The sequence below is a fragment of the Anoplolepis gracilipes genome, chromosome 14 (genome assembly GCF_047496725.1).
Source record: "Anoplolepis gracilipes chromosome 14, ASM4749672v1, whole genome shotgun sequence".
Classification (NCBI taxonomy): Eukaryota; Metazoa; Arthropoda; class Insecta; order Hymenoptera; family Formicidae; genus Anoplolepis; species Anoplolepis gracilipes.
Genome location: NC_132983.1, coordinates 9,960,553 through 9,979,257, shown reverse-complemented (window position 1 = coordinate 9,979,257; position 18,705 = coordinate 9,960,553). Strand labels below are relative to the sequence as shown.

General features: G+C 31.8%; 1 protein-coding gene and 1 pseudogene across 2 annotated transcripts in view; one reads left to right on the top strand and one right to left on the bottom strand.

Moving 5' to 3' along the window:
* Nucleotides 1–18,705, bottom strand: part of Cow (Proteoglycan Cow) — a 283,890-nt gene that overhangs the window by 138,294 nt on the left and 126,891 nt on the right. The window lies entirely within an intron of this gene.
* On the top strand, nucleotides 770–4,773 carry LOC140673604 (uncharacterized; annotated as a pseudogene).

Below are 18,705 nucleotides of genomic sequence, written 5' to 3'. Positions count from 1 at the left end.
ATAACTTACATTACATGTTTGTGACGATGTTAAGAAATTTTGGAATTTTGCAAGAATACAGTGCCTATCCATTCGAAAATTACATGCAAAAGATAAAAGGATATATTCGTAAAAAAGATAAACCATTACAACAAATAGTAAATCGCATATATGAAGAAAACTTCACGGAATTAAGTAAAGAAAATAATTTAAATAAATCTGAATTATATTAAACAAACATGATAACGGTCCTTTAGATCAATTTTTGTATATCAGTTAGTGGGAAAAAGTAGTATTTTCTAATTTTACTTTAAAAATAACAGAACCAGATAATTGTTGCAGTTTAAAGAATGGTGACATTATTTAAACTAAAAATAATGTCACTAATTAAAAAACTAATTAAAAATATTGTTAGTAACAATGAAAATACGGTTATAATTGGAAATAAATATAAATCAACAGAAGATTTTTACAATGAGCCATGTAAGTCTTCTGATTTAGGCATATATTTAGTGGAAAAAGTTGTTAATGATCTTCAAAGTTGGAATATAAGTGAAATATCACATAAATGTGTCAGATTACCGTTTAATGATAAATTTGTTATTATTCCCTTACTTCATTCTTTATAATCAGATTTTAATAATTTTATTTTTACATATTAAAAAATTTTAATTTAAGATTATTTAAATAATGTCGATCTCATTTTATAATTAGAATTAATGATATACGTAGAACCGAAATAAGTACTTTTACACTTGTTAAAATAATTAGAATACTCATTTTTTCTTTCTCTTTATTCATTAATGGTGTGACTTATCATATATAAGTACATATATATTTATTATTGTGGTAGAATTATAGTGCGTACACAGATTTTCGATAATTTGCAGAACAAATGACTAAAACGTGGACAATTGTAATTTTCACGGACGAAAATACTGTGGAAGCAGTTCCGTCAACGTGGATAGTTGACAACAAATGTTACTGGCCGTCGTTAACTTTGGAAAAATTAAATGCTGCAATTAGAAATCACGAAGAAGTAAATACTTGTTGGCCTTCATATCCTATACGCATTATACGAAATGGAACTTTCGGTGAATATATTACATATATTTTGTTTTTAGTAAATTAACTGAAAATTTAGTTTTTGTATATCTTGTAATATTATCGTTAGATTATTATATCATTTATTTTGTTTTAGCCAATTTTTCGAAAGCAAAAGAGAAATGTCGCAAGGCAGAATATTTTTCTGACGTAAATTCTGATATCTCCTACAAGTCATCTACGACTAATAAAAGGAGAATAATAAAAAAAACCTATGGCTCTGCATTTGAAGAGAATAATAATTCATCGTCATCAGATAAAATGAATAACAATAACATGTCTAAATTACCGAGTCCTCCACGTTTAAATGGTATGTATTTGATTTTATAGAAATTTTGTTTTATTACCTTATAAATAAAATAATTAGCGAACAATTTACGGATTTAAAACACATATTCAAATTGTTTAGTCCTGTTTCATTTCAGAAGTTAGCACTATTATAAAAACAAATAAAAAGAGCACTGATGAAACTAATATTAATACATTACCAAGTACGTCAAAAAAACTTCCAAGAAATCTCTCAAAATTTTATGGTAAATTATTTTTCATAATATAGAATTATAGATAGCAACTTTTTTTAAAATATAAAGTTATAAGTCAGTATTCAAAATGTGCTTGCAAAAATGTTATCCAATAGAAGAATTTATTTTATATAATACAGATTTTTTTATTAGATAACACGCTAACATCTTTATAAGTGCGTTCTGAATACTGACTATATAATATATTTTTTTTAAATATAAAGATATATAATACATATGAAGATATATACACTTTTTTGTAGATCCTAAAGATAAAGAAGATTTGAATGACACCGATCAATCATTCACTAGCGAATGCAAATGTTGTCCAGTGCATTCAAAACAGTGTGGTATGCATATATGTAATAAGTTTGAGTACTGATATATGTCACCATTAATCGGTGATTAATTAATGGTGACGTATAATAAAACTCTATATTAGTTTTTGATAAACTTATTCTCGAATTTATATTTAATCTAATTATTTATTATCGAAAATACACCCTACATGTTCAAAAATTGATTGATATCGATAAATGTACAACTTATTTTTTACAGAAAAATATTTCAAAGAAATCATTCGACAGCAAAATATGTTAAAAGCAAACATGTGGCAATACACGGATGCTCTTCAAGAATTAACCGCATCTATTAATCAGCTTGTTACGCATGACAAAGTGAATCAAGTACAGGAAACAGCCTCATTTTTTTACGATTTTTGATTTTCCAGTACGAACTGAAGAAGATTTAGTTTGCATTGATGAATATTTAAATACAGAAAAAAATTTCAATGCTGCGGTAATTTTTGTATTTTATAATAATATCACATATTATTCTCAATATATACATCTCATATATTATTCTCAAATATATGTTACATATAGATACCTTTTTATTGTAGTATATTACAATATGCACTTTAAATGTGTTTTATTAGTTAGTGAAATTTAGTTAATCAAGTTATATTATTTAGTTATATTTAGCTATATTATTTAGTTTAGTTTTATAAAATAAATTAGTATAATTTTATTAAAATTATTTTTATCTTGATTTGTAGATAAATGAACTTTCAAAAATTGGTAGAAGTTCCCTATATAATTTTGTACAGAGAGCTTTACAAAGATTGATAACGAATGAGCTTGCAGCTATAGCTGGTTAGGAAGACGAGGCAAAAATACATTCAACAAATTAAAATTTGCGGATTTCATAATTGGTAAATAAGTTTTCAGATTATCTATTTTTTTAAATTGTTAAATCACACATTGGAGATTATTATTGAACTCATTATTGTAATTGAATTTTTTTTATTACTTTAATTTTGTATTATAATTTCTTAGAGTGATTCCACAATAGCTGTCATAAATCGGATGTCGGAAGAGTTGCCCAATCATATTTGATTATTTTTCTTTAAAGTCAACTGTGATTGGTCAACTTTTCCGACATCCGACTTACGACAGCTATTGTGGAACCAGCCTTAGAGAAGGATAACTGTATACATGTGCGCGTGCGTGTGGGTGTGTGTGTGTGTGTGTGTGTGTGTGTGTGTGTGTGTGTGTGTGTGTGTGTGTGTGTGTGTGTGTGTGTGTGTGTGTGTGTGTGTGTGTGTGTGTGTGTGTGTGTGTGTGTGTGTGTGTGTGTGTGTGTGTGTGTGTGTGTGTGTGTGTGTGTGTGTGTGTGTGTGTGTGTGTGTGTGTGTGTGTGTGTGTGTGTGTGTGTGTGTGTGTGTGTGTGTGTGTGTGTGTGTGTGTGTGTGTGTGTGTGTGTGTGTGTGTGTGTGTGTGTGTGTGTGTGTGTGTGTGTGTGTGTGTGTGTGTGTGTGTGTGTGTGTGTGTGTGTGTGTGTGTGTGTGTGTGTGTGTGTGTGTGTGTGTGTGTGTGTGTGACTCGGGTTCAATTCCCGATTCAGCGACTTCGCCCCGATATTTTTTCTCGTCTACGTCTCTTTAGGGGGGTATAGAGGGGTTTTTAGAGTTCTCAAAAATGAGAATCTAAAAATATGTGCTCTGTGCACTAATTAAAAAATTCTTTCGGGAAAAGAATTAATTTCTTTACGCATCAACATCCGCGCATGGGCTCTCATTGCCGAGTATATCTTATCATCATGTTTGTAAATATTGGAGCCGTATATATTTTCAAATTATGAAATTATATAGTGACGAATCATTACAAAAATTGTGTGCACACATACACACACATACACGCAAGCACGTACGCACGCACGCACGTATAGTCGGACCTCTTATCCTACGACATTTTCGACAAAAATTTGAGAGTGGGGGTATAATTCCCTTTTCGCGGTCGTAGCATGAGAGGATTTTTTGTCGTAGGATAAGAGGGTCGTAGGATAAGAGGTCCGACTGTATATAATGTATTTTTTTAAATTAATTTTATATTTTATATGTATATATATTTAATTATTTTTAAACCCTTAGAAAGAATACAGTGAAATTTCTCTTATGTTTTATAATTATTAAATTATCTTAATTTAAATATATTTGTTATATAAGCTTGCTTAATTTTTATCATGATTTGTTGCTTAATAATTTCATTACTCATATTTTTTTATCTTCTGATGCATTCCTTAAAATAAGATTTTGTTCAACTTTAAATTACTTACAAATATTATCCTCATTGTTAATTTATTTAATAATGGATTTAAATTAATTTCAAAAAAATTAAATCCAGGAATCAGACTGATCAAAACATTGGAATAATTATTTATTAAAAAACAAGAAATTAAATTAAAATAAAACATAACAAATATAAAATAAATAATATATCTAATAAATAAATATAAAAAAAACAATAAATGTCTACATGTTATAACTAACGTATTTTTTTATAAGAATATATACAATTTATATAATTTTTAGATTACTTTTTTAACTCGTCTTTAAATATATTATAGGTTCTGCTAAAAGAAGCGTTCCAAATTCTACCAACAAAGATTGCGAAGAAGCCATTAAAAAATGGTTAAGAAGAGCAAAGGAACGCAGCAATAATAATAATTAAAAAAATGGAGAGGATATTGGAGAAAATATTGAAGAGAATATTGATGATTAATTTTATTCAGCATTTATTTAGTATTTTTTTCAGTTTTATAAGTTTTTTTTACATACGAGTTTATTTTATACATAAAGTTATATATAAAGTTTATTCAGAGTTTATTTTACTTAGAATGTGTTCAGTTATGTGTTCATTTGGAGTTTATTTAAAGTTTATTTTATTTAGAATGTTTAGATTGTTAGATTCACATATTTATTTTCTTCATAAATAGCAATAAAAAGGTTTACGTTTACTGTGTAATAATATATATTAAAGTATTAAAAATAAGTACTTTGTGATAAAATATGTGAGTTCTAAAATAATATATAATACTTGTATAGAATATATATACATAATAATAATGTAATATAAATAAAAAAGAAAAATGTTTTTTTCAGCTTTGTACAAAACTAATAATTATAATTAATTATGAATTATACACGCATAAAGATAATCCATAGTATGTTTATTAAATGCTCAAATTTCATCCATGAAAGGTCCAAAATTTGTACATTTTGTCCATAATTCATTCATTTAAGATCCAAAATTCATCTATTAGATTCATAGTTCGTTCTTTTAAAATCCATAATTAGTCCATTTTTGATCAGAAAAGAATGTTTTATGGATTTCCACTGGAGTTGCAAATGGACATACAATGGACGTTTTTGTATATCCACTGTGTTGTATGTGGACGTCTGTACATACACAATGTCCGGCATAGACATCCATTGCACGTACATAGGATGTATTTGTGCTATTTGGGGTGGGAAGGCTGCTTTTATGTGTTGTGCATAGTATGGCAAATATTTCTGTTTTGAACATTTTTATTAAAAATATCATTACTATCATTCATATAAATTATAATTTAAAGGTTATATCATTATACTTTATCATTATATTGTTACAAATTATCTTATATACATATATTAATAGTCAAAGGCAAACACATCCGCATTATATAAATCGGAAAGTTCAATAAGATTATCGGTGCATCAATGTGACTTTGTGTCATTTAATATTAAAATAAAGTTTCATGTGAGTTTCTCATTTATCGTGCGGTTTGTAAAATTATCTAATAAAATAACATTTTAAGTAATATATGTATGTTGCTATTGTTATGATTTATATACGTCACTGATTAGTTTTAATTAGTTTTGTCTTTCATATAGTTGTAACATACTGATTTACTTAAATAATTAAAAGTTGTCTGCAATTTATATTAATAATAATTTAAATAATGAAAATGTCGTTTTATAAAATCATTTTATTAATTAAAACTGCTAAAACGAAATTAAAAAATTCGAAATTCTTTTTTTTAAATATAACACATAAATTGATTATAATGTGTAAAAAGAAGTTATAAAGGGAGGTATTTTCACATAAAATTTAAAAAGTACAAAAATTGAATTTTAAGAATTGGAAAAGATAACTCGAAAAACATGAATTTTTCGATACTTATCTATGTACACATTTGTAGACATAAAAAGAGATACAACTTTTGTTTAAACTTTTTTTCAATATCTCTCACTGTTATTTGTGTAATACCCGGAATAATAATTACAAACATAACCAACTACACATTGCCTTATAAATATATATTTATATATATTTGTTTTTATTTATATATATTTTTCTTATTAAAGAAAATACGAACGCTCTTTAATCTCTGCTTGCAGGCGAACAATATCCTGGAAAATGGCAGGAAGCAACCATCATACTACTCCATAAAAAGGAAGACAAAACAAACCTAAAAAAACTACCGTCCCATAACTCTCCTTAGCCACCTATACAAACTGTTCACCCGAATCATAACATCAAGACTGGAAAACAAATTTGAATTTTACCAGCCAAAAGAACAAGCGGAATTTCGACCTGGCTTTGGAACAAATAATCATCTGCAAAGTATTAAGATCCTTATAAAGAAAACCATCGAGTATAACAGACCACTAGTTCTCCTGCTTGTGGACTTTCACAAAGCTTTTGATACGATCGAACTGAAAGCTATAATAGCCTGCAAGAGTGCCGTGTAGATTATAGATACTCAAAACTGATCTACAACATATACAAAAACGCTACCATGGCAGTTAAACTACATGAAGTCAGCAATCGCATTGAAATCGGAAGAGGTGTAAGACGGGGATACTATGTCTCCTAAAATATTTATAACCGTCTTGGAACACGCCTTTAAAAAACTCGATTGGGATACAAGAGGAATAACCATAGATGAAAGATGTCAGAAACTCAGTCACCTCCGTTTCGCGGATGATATCGTCCTAATAACTAACGATCTGGGAGAGGCAAAACAAATGCTCCATGAATTAGAAGATGCATGCTCCAGTATGGGCCTAAAAATGAACTTTTCTAAAACCAAGATCATGACGAATCTTGTTATGAATGAGTGTATAAACATCGAAAACACCGAAATTGAACTGGTCGACAAATACGTGTACCTGGGCCACGAAATTCAAATATCCAGAGACAATCAAACGTGCGAACTGCACAGAAGAATCAACTTCGGATGGGCAGCTTACGGAAAGTTGAAACACGTGTTTAAAAGTGACTTCCCCATCTGTCAGAAAAGAAAAGTGTTCGATCAATGCATCCTGCCGGTGCTCACGTATGGTGCTGAAACCCTGATCTTAACGATAACATCAGCGAAGAAACTCAAAGTTGCACAACGCAAAATGGAGAGGTCATTGCTTGGACTGAGTTTGAAAGACCATATCACAAATCAAGACCTAAGGCGTAGAACCGGAGTGACAGATGTCATTGAGCGAATAACCATATCGAAATGGAACTGCGCCGGACATGTGGCCACAATGAAAGACAATAGATGGCCAAAAATTTATTGAAGTGGAGGTCATGCGCTGATAAGTGTAATAGAGGAAGACCGCCTACACGCTGGACCGATGACTTAAAAAGAGTTACAAACAACTGGATCCAGGCGGGACAAGACAGACAACGGTGACATGCCATGAGGGAGGCCTATGTCCAGCAGTGGACGTCAATGACTGGTTGATGATGATGATGATATATTTGTATTTTTTTCGTGTTACTGCAGATCATGTTATATTATGTATATGTATCTTTTTTATTTTCTCTTTAATTTTTTAATAAATTTACTTTTAAAAAATTTTTATAGGAAAAACTTTAAGCTTTCACATTGGAAAGTTTAAAATTTTCGTAGATTTTTTTAAACATGTGACAGGCTTACAAAGTGAGAAAAAATTTTGCATTTTGTCCAGCTCGTAATTTTCTATATATAAAAATTACCAAACTCGCAAAAACTTAAAAACATAAGTTTCTGAAAGAAGATTTCAAGTTGTAAAGCCTTTTTTTAAATTTAAATTTTATTTTTAATGAAGTTATAGTTAGTTAAATTTTGTAAATATATATTTTTTTAATTTAAGTGTTCTTCTAATTTTTGTTAAGGAGTGTATAAAAAATATTAAAATATAAAATTGTTCATTTTTCTTATTTCTTTTAATTTATTACTGTTTATTACCCTTAAACTTTTATTATTGCAATGTCTTCAACAGAAATTAATAATATTTTATATTATTACAGGTACCTTATTATATTCGTTAACGGATTTGAAGAATAATTTGCAATTAGTTAGTATTTTTCCAATGGATAAGAAACGAAAAAGATTTTCATGTTATTCTCAATGGCACATTCGAAGATTAATTACAAAATATACAATTATTGATATTATTATCATTTCTGTGCCAACATCGGGTTCTCAACATCATTTTTCTTATTTCATGTATCTTCCGCTGATGAGAACAGTTCAGAAATAATATTTAAAAATCAAAATAATAATACCAATACAATTCTAAAACCAAGTACTAATTCAATAATAACGACAATGACAATTTAAGCAAAAATATTGAATCTGATATTGTTAATACTATAAATAATTATAATATAAATTTGAGTTAATAATATAAATCTACTTGAATTCGATAATGTAGAATTATAATATCTTGTCAAGTTGAGGGCTTACAATCAGAAAGCGAAATTGAAGAATTCAATTTCGAAAATGATTCTGCGAATGAAATTGACAATCCAAATTTAGAAAAATTATGATGAGTTTAAAAAAAATGTGTCATTAATTATATTGGCATATAGATAACTATATCGCACAAGGTGCTAGCTAATTTGTTGCTTATTTTATAGAAACAAATTTACCATTTCTTAAGAATTCATGAACTTTATTAAATGTAACATTTTCAGAAATGTGGAATGCATTCTTACAGAAATGCGGTATTATTATTTTGGTTTCAAGAGAACTCTTAGAGTAAATGCTGCGTGAACATGTACAATAAGTTAGTCTAATATTTTGAGAGTTTTTATCAATATTGATGGACTACCAATTACGAAGTCTAGTAATGCTTTTTAGTGGCCTCTACTTTCATAATTCTGTTACAAAATTGATATGTTGGAGCATACTATAGCGAAATAAAACCCACAAAACAAAATGTTTTCCTGCGAAAGCTTGTTGATAAAGCAACTTATGTGTAAATAATTCATTAATTTAAAATAGACAAAAGATAGAAATTAAAGTTTAATATGTAATGCTTTAGCTAAGTCTTTTGTTTTAAATATTAAAAAGCAAAATGGTTATAAGAGTTGTACAAAACTACTGTTTGTACTATTACTGTCATACGTAATTTTAAACAGACATACTACTGGGTTATATACATCTAGTTTGTTTAGTAGTTATCAAGAAATTAATTTTACTTTGGCATATTGGACCAAATTCAGTGAAATTTTCAAATCATATGAAAAAAAATAGTATCACAAACGTTAAATAATTTACGAAATACAGTGCCTTATGAGTATCATCGTAGACTGATATCTTTAATATATTTTAAATTGTGGAAACAACTGAATTTCTACAGTTCCTCCTATGTACTGATTATATTAAAAAATACTTTAAGAAAAGATGCTTATTTAAATTTTTCTTTTTACATATTGCAATGATATTTCTTATAAATCCAATTCTTTCAAAACATTACAGACTAATTGCAAAAATAGGATGTTTTGTTAATATATTTACTCAATTTATGATGAATAATATATTTCTTATAATATTCACAATTTATTATATACTAGATACGCACGCGCTCACATACGCATACACATAGACACAGCACACACACACGCGCATGCCTGCAGTAAACGTCTTTTTTCAATAAAAATGTAAGGCTGGTTTTTTAAAGTCATATAATTTGGTAAAAAAAATCGTAGAAAAATTAAAAAAAAACCATTTTATAGGAAAAATGTTGTAGTTTAAGGAATTTGACTTAAATTTTTCAAAAAAAATTGTTTTAAAGAACTGCAGAATGTTAAAAATATGTAATTTTAAGGAAAAAACAGTGTTTCTTTTTTAGAGTATAAGAATAAAAATATAAATTTGAATGACATAGTAGGTATATAATATAATGAGAGAAGATTATACATATAAAAAAGAGAGAGAAAGAGAGAAAGAGAAAGAGCGAGAGAGATAAAATATGCGTATGTACATACATATACATATATACCTGCATACGTCCATACATAGTATATACATACACTTAACAACAGAAATGCCTTAACGTGTGAATTTTCCCATATTAAGGCCTATTCGGACGACGTACTTCCACTTTATTATATTTGTGCGTCATGACTATTAAATATCTGACAACGAGGTTTCAAAGCGATTTGACGCCTAATTCAAACTTTAATGTGTGACATATGTGAAAAAGTGCGGTTATGTGTCAAATATGTCAAAGTGTGTACGGAAGTACGTTAGAAAGTAAGTAATGTGTATTAGTTACTTTCTCTCTTCTTCATCTTCTTTTTCTTCTTTTATTTTTTCTTTTTTTACTCATTTGTCTTTTTAATTTGTAAAATTTAGTTTTAACTTCTTCAACTTTTACTTTAAATTTTTCTTTCTTTAACTTTATTTTCTTTCACAAACTGCTAAATTGCATAATTTGACAGCCACAAATAATACTATTATATGTACAAAATACATATAAAATATTAATTATTAATAAAATATTTTAAATATATAAAAAATATAAAGCGTAATATAAATTATATTAATTCTAATTTTTTTATTGTGTGTCACACAGATTTGAATTTGAATTTGACTTTGAAACCTTGTTGTCAGATATTCAATAGTTATAACGTACAAATATAATAGAATGGAAGTAAATAGGCCTGGAAGTAAATAAGCGAATAGGCCTTAACACGGGAAAATTCACGCGTTAAAGCATTTCTGTTGCCGAGTGTATGTACATATGTATGTAGGCATTATTATTTAATATTACATATATTTTATTTTTTCTTTTTTGTTTTTTTCTGCCTCTCTCTTTCCTTCTTTCTTTCTTTTTTTCTCTCTCTTTTTCTTTCTATATTTAATATTATATAAATTACATATTAAATATACACATAATAGTATGGAAGAGGGTTATACATCATATATAATATGTACATACATGTATCTTTCTTTATTTATCCTTCTTTATTTTTTCTTCGTTTTTTTTAACTTTTCTTTAATTTAATTTTTTTACAAGTTGTCACAAACTGTCAAAATTTATATAATTTGACAGTTGCAGACGACACGAATGAACCAAGTCACAATAAATTTGACAACGAAACAGCGAGACAATCAACCAACATCGCGGAGAAGAGACAATAGTATAATATATAATATAATATTATAATTATATTATATATATATATATATATACAATATAATCAAAAATACGTAATTTTAAGAAAAAAAAACTGTGCGCGCTTTTTTAAGGGATAGCACTGAGAAGATAAATTTTTTTTTAAATTATCGATTGCATGTTAAAGTTGAAACTTCAAACTTCAAAATGCTTTTTTTTTAAATTTGCGTACGATGATTTTTCACTGAGTTACAATAGTTTGAAAATAGCCTATTTTTTGACGTATGAAAAGTGAAGTAAGAAAACTATTTTCTTTTGAGTAGTATATATATATATATATATATCTCAGTGAAAAATCATCGTACGCAAATTTAAAAAAAAGCATTTTGAAGCTTGAAGTTTCAACTTTAACATGCAATCGATAATTTAAAAAAAAAAATTTATCTTTTCAGTGCTATCCCTTAAAAAAGCGCGCACAGTTTTTTTTTAAATTACGTATTTTTGACGCTCTGTAGCTAGATAAGAAAAATTCTCTCGACAATCTCAAGTCAATTTCCATAAAATACAATGTTTTACCTACAAAATGCTTTTTTAAACATTTTCTTACGATTTTTTTTGGCCGAGTTACGTGACTTTGAAGCTAAACTTGCGTTTTTTAGAAAAATTGACGATATTCGGCGAAAAATTATCGTACGAAAATTTTAAAAAATAGCATTTTGAAGCTTGAAGTTTCAGCTTTAACATGGATAGTTTTAGAAAATTTTTTTATCTTTTCAGTGTACCCTAAGAAAAAAAACACTGTTTTTTTTATAAAATTATTTATTTTTGACATTCTGCAGTTTTATAAAAAAATTTTTCTCGAAAAATTCAAGTCAATTTCCATAAAATATAACATTTTACCTACAAAATGCTTTTTTAAAAATATTTCTACGATTTTTTTGGCCGAGTTACATGACTTTAAAGTCAAGCTTAAATTTTATTGAAAAATGACATTTACCGCCAGTATTAGCATTACCCAATGTGCACTACGTGGAGGTTGCCGATTGGATTTTGCACATCATGTGTGTGTGTGTGTGCACGCGCGCGTGTGTGTGTGTGTTACAGCAGAGATAAGGACCCCGCAATTCGTCACTTCCGCAGTATTTAACGACTCCAAACCCTCTCTGCTGTGTGTATATGTGTGTGCGTTTAGTATTGTGTATTTCCTCCTCTTTGCTCAATTACCGCTTGTAAACGCTCTCACATATTTATACACCTCTCTATCAAATTCTGCGGAATTTCGTTTCAAATTTGTGTTAACATGTCCGCTAAATCATTTAAATTTTGCGGCTTTTGATCGCGACGTCTTAATCGTTGTTCCATTTCGTCCCATATGTGTTCGATTGAATTTAAGTCCGGGCTATTAGCAGGATGGTCCAACAATGTAATATTGTGTTCTTCAAGAAATTTTTATAATAATGTTAGTATGTGTGCCTAACGTCTTGCATGTAAATATTAAATATTCTGTCTATGCGTACAAGGTTGGACAAGGTCGAGAAATTTTTGTTATATTTTGTCTGAAGTGGGGTACACATACTAACATTATTATAAAAATTTCTTAAAGAACACAATATTACATTGCTAGACCATCCTGCTAATAGGCCGGACTTAAATCCAATCGAGCACATATGGGACGAAATGGAACGACGATTAAGACGTGGCGATCAACAGCCGCAAAATTTAAATAATTCTGCCACCTTCATCAATAACAAGTGTGTGATATGTAAATGAAATCCGAACAGCGAGGTCTTTATCTCTGCTGTGACAGACACACAAACACACACACATACACACACACACACACACACACACACACACACGTGAAAATCCGACCGGCAACCTCCACGTAGTGCACATTGGGTAATGCTAATGCTGGCGGTAAATGTCATTTTTCAATAAAATTTAAGCTTGACTTTAAAGTCATGTAACTCGGCCAAAAAAATCGTAGAAATATTTTTAAAAAAGCATTTTGTAGGTAAAATGTTATATTTTATAGAAATTGACTTGAATTTTTCGAGAAAAATTTTTTTATAAAACTGCAGAATGTCAAAAATAAGTAATTTTATGAAAAAAACAGTGTTTTTTTTCTTAGAGTACACTGAAAAGATAAAAAAATTTTCTAAAACTATCCATGTTAAAGCTGAAACTTCAAGCTTCAAAATGCTATTTTTTATAATTATCGTACGATAATTTTTCGCCGAATATCGTCAATTTTTCTGAAAAACGTAAGTTTAGCTTCAAAGTCATGTAACTCGGCCAAAAAAAATCGTAAGAAAATTTTTAAAAAAGCATTTTGTAGGTAAAACATTGATATAATTTTAGTATAACAAAGTATTTTATGGAAATTGACTTGAGATTGTCGAGAGAATTTTTCTTATCTAGCTACAGAGCGTCAAAAATACGTAATTTTAAGAAAAAAAAACTGTGCGCGCTTTTTTAAGGGATAGCACTGAAAAGATTTTTTTTTTAAATTATCGATTGCATGTTAAAGTTGAAACATCAAGCTTCAAAATGTTTTTTTTAAATTTGCGTACGATGATTTTTCACTGAGTTACAATAGTTTGAAAATAGCCTATTTTTTGACGTATGAAAAGTGTTCCCTATTTTCTTTTGAGTAGTGTATATATATATATATATATATATATATATATATATATATAGTAGTAGAGTAGTAGTGATTTATTGAGTCCCCTTAGGGTTATCAACTCTTATATATATGAATATATGTAATACATAATTCTTACATCTAGTTTAATCTAGCTTAACCTAGTTTATCCTAACCCTATTTCCTGTAGAGGGTCTGCGACCGCGGGTGATCCTCCTGACTCCCCTACGATCGCATCCTCTCTCCACACACACAAACATCCGCCTCTCTCTGCTGGACTCCGCTTCCTCTTGTTTCCTTAGTCATCTCTTTTCGTTCCCTTTAACTCCCTTCCCTTCGGTTCCGCCTTTCTTTCCTTTTACCATTCACTCTCACTCTCTCTCCCTCTTTCATCCTCTCACTCCACCTTCCTCCCCTCTCCCCTTCTCCCTTTCCACCTCCCTCATCCACCCCTCTCCCTCCCCTTCCTCTCCCAAAACCCCCCCCACGTTATCCTGCCAACCCCCCTTTCCCCACCTTCCAGTTCCTACATCCTTCTCACACATGCTTCCACGTCTCCACTTCTTCTCCGCATACTGTACATTTTCTTTTCTCCTCCTCCTCCCAGTACCTACTCTCCTATATTTCACTCCCCAACCTGAATCTAGCTACCCTTCTCCATCTACTCTTCTCCCATCTGTTCTTCAAATACCCTGGTATCCTTTCTCCCTTCACTTCCTTATACCATCTGTTAAACCTCGCCTGTTCCATCTTTTCCTTTCTTTCCTTTTTTTGTTTTTCCCTATCCTCTATCCCCTTGTACCAGTCCTCTGTTGCCTCCTTTTCCTTCATTTCCTCCATCCCCATCCCTCTATCTTTGAAGAAACTCCCCCTTTCCTCCTCCCATTTCGATTCCATTTCCCCTGCTCTGCTCCTGTTCCTCATCTCCTCTAAACACCTCCTCACTAACACTCCCCCCTTTCCTTCTCTTAATTTCTTCTCCAAGCCCCATGCTCTTCTTCCCGCTCTCACTCTTAACTTCTCCTTCTGTAATTCCTCCCTCAATATATATCCTGGTGTCTTGCTATCCATTCCCATTACCCATCTTAAATATCTCTTCTCTAGCCTTTCCATCCCCTCCCTCTCCTTCCATCCCCATATCTCCGCCCCATACCCCAACACTGTCCATACCAAACTGTCAAATAGCCATAACCTCCTTCCCCAGTCCCTTCCGAATTTCCTCTTTCCTATTCCCCAAACCTGCCCCATTATTGCCCCCGCCCTCCTAACCCTATCTCTCACTTGTGCCTCCTGTCCACCATTCCTTTGCAAAGTATACCCTAAATACTTTTTCACCTCCTCCACCATCTTCCCTTTCCATCTCCAGTTCCTCTTTGCCATCCTTCCCCCCTTTCCCCTCCTGAACCTCATAATCCTTGTTTTCCTTATATTCACCTCCAATCCCTTTCCATCTATATATCTCTCCAACCTATCCATCATACTTCTCATCCCTTCCTCCTCTTCAGTCACCAGCACCAAGTCATCTGCATATGCCAAGGTATAAACTCTCCTTCCTCCAATACCCCTCCCCATCTTACTCTCCCCATCTTCTCCTCCAGATCCGCAATCAATAAATTTAACAGCATTGGACTCAATGAACATCCCTGTCTCATCTCTTTCCCCGTCCAATAACTCTCTCCCATCTCCTGCTCCACTCTTATCTGCTTCTTGTTTTCCCTAGTACCTCCTCTATCCTTCTTACCAATCCTTCCCTCACCTCCCATCTTCTCATTGCTTCCAATAACATCTCCCCTATCCACCGAGTCAAACGCTGCCCTCAAGTCTACAAGCAGCGCCACCATCTCTCCCCCCTTCCCTTCTAGCTGCCTCCCTATCAAATAATTCAACACATACACGTTATCCATCGTCCCCATCCTTTTCCTAAATCCCTTCTGGTTTGGTGGTACTATTCCTTTCCCCTCCATTTCTTCCCTTAGTCTCTCTGCCAACACTGCCGCATATACTTTGTACAATGTTGGCATCAACGTTATAGTCCCTCACCTCGTCTCCCTCTCCTTTCTTTATTATTGGCATCACTACTCCCTCTTTCCATCCCTCTGGCCACCTCTCCTCTTCTCACACCCTATTACAAAAATCCCCATCTCTTTAACTCCCTGCCCCCGACTTCCACACTTTCACTGGTATTCCATCTACCCCCGCTGCTTTTCCATTCTTCTGTTTCCTTATCACCCCTTTAAACTCTTCTATATCAATTATAACCTCTATAATCCCCTCCTCTTCTTCCTTCTCCCCTTTTCTATCCTTATATCCCCTAACCACTCTATTATTTACCCCTCCCTGCAACATCATAAAATATTCCTTCCATTCTTCCATCCCGATATCCTCATTCTCCTCCTCCTTTCCCTCTTTTTATTTACTAACTCCCACACCTCCCCCTCCCTCTTAATATCCCTTGCTCTCTTCTCCCATCTTTCATTATTCTCCCTTTTTTTCCTCTCACACAACTCCTTATACTCTCCCTTCTTTTTCTCCCCCTTCCTTCCACCAGTCCCTTAGCTCTTTCCTCACCTCTCTTTTCCTCTCCCTGCACTCCTCATCCCACCAGCCTCCCTGCCCCTTATCCTTTTTTCCTCTTTCCTCCTCTGTTTTCTTCATCGCCTCTTATTCTCCTCTCCATTTTCTCCCATCCGTCTCTCTCTTTATCTCCCTGTTCCACCTCCCTCAACACTTCTCTAAACTTTTTCCTCCTCTCTTTATCCCATACCCCTCTCCAGTTCTTCTCTCTCCCTTTTGTCCTCTTTCTGCGTTTCCCTTCTCCTCTTATCTAAACTTCTAGCGGGTGATGATCTGAGTCCACTTTATCCCCCACCCTTAGGCTCCCTACCCTTTCTTCCACCTCCTCATCCCCTATTACATAATTTATTACTGTCGCCCCTTTCCCTCCCGTGAACGTGAACTCCCCTTTCTCATCCCCTCTGATCCTCCCGTTGAAAATTCCCGTTGAAAATTTTTGGAGAAGTCTTTCTACTTTTCACAAATATCCCTTCCTCATTTTCTTCCCACCCATTTCTTTTCCTCTTTATCCATTCCTCCATATTCCTCTCACTCCCTCTTCTCTCCTTTCCAAACGTCCCATTTTTTCCTATACCTTCCGTCAATATTACCTCTCTTTCTGTCTCGGTATCTCTAGCCTTTCTATTTTCTCCTGACGCCTCCTATGTTCTCGCCTTAGCCGCTCCCTATCCACTTATCTTTCTCTATACTCCTTCCTCTATGGCTAAGAATCTTGTCCACTTACTTTTCTCCACAATTCTATCCTCTATGCCTAACTGTCACTATTCCTCTGTTGTCTCTCGAGTCCCTTTTCCTCCCTATACCTCGCTCCCTCCACTCTCCTCACACTCACCCGTCACTCTCACTCTTCCTCTCTCACCCTCGCACACTCTCAGCCTTCCTCTCTCACTACAACCACCCGTTTACTTCACTTAGAAAACTCTCACTCGCCACGTGTCACCACTAAACGCATCGGAAGCGGAAGTCTATATATACATATATGTATATATATATATATATATATAATTATTAATAAAATGCCTTTTTTAGAAAAGGAATTTGTATATGTAAGGCTAGTCTACGTTATGTTTTATCGTTATGTTATTTTATATACATTTTATGTTCTGTATTATTTGAGTTAATTCAATTAACTCATTATGTTATTTCTGCATACGTTTTATGTTCTATTCTATTTTTGTATACGATGCATTTTACCGCGGTTGCGCGGTACTGCGTACAACTGATCGACGCGAGTGGAAATGGCGCGTCGGCGGTGTAAGGTCAGATTAACATAGAAAACAGAGTCAGCACGAGTGAGAACAATTCGAGCAACAGACGCCGCAAAAAGATAAGTTTTGTTATATTGTCGAATAAAGGAATAATTCACCTTAGAAGCAGAAAATTACTACCCCCTTTTCACATATAGATGTTAGAAAGTATAAACTCGTAGATGAGTTTCCATTTGAATCATATGACACGTATTAAAACAGTGATTCATAAATCAGATAAACCTCTTCAGCAATTAATAAAACGATACACTGAAATGGAAATGTTGGATTTGAAAGCCTCTAATCTTGTTAACTTTCATGATCATATACTATTTAAGAAATCACCCAATCGGACCTCTGATTAAAAGATGTAATGTTTAAATTACTTCTCAATTCAAAATATTTCAGAGTAAATAAATAATAACGAGGCTCTCTCATAGATAATAAAATAAATTAATAATAATGTAGAAAGCAAAAGAATATATCGCAAAACTTATGCTGTAACTGAAGGTAATATAGATCTAAAAATAAAAATTTGGATATAATGAACTAAATAATTTAATACAAATTCATAAAATTAATAATCAAATTATAAATAGAAATAAAATTATAATAACGGACGTTTCGAGCTCATTCTTTGAGTCTTCTTCAGCGCAAATAAATATAAAATTGATTCGGTATCGGTGGTAATAATATTAGTCGTTAAAAAACATAAACTGACCTCGATAAAATAATTAGTCGCAAAAATGGTATATACATACAAAAAAATAATAATAACGTTTGTCAGTCATCTAAAAATACTCAGTGGTTGCTAAGCCAGGAAGTATTTTTTCGTAATTAGATATGGAGAATATAGTGACTCGATTTCAGTGCCAGTTAAATCCTGGAAATGTTTTTAGATATTCATATAGACTAATTTGGAATAAT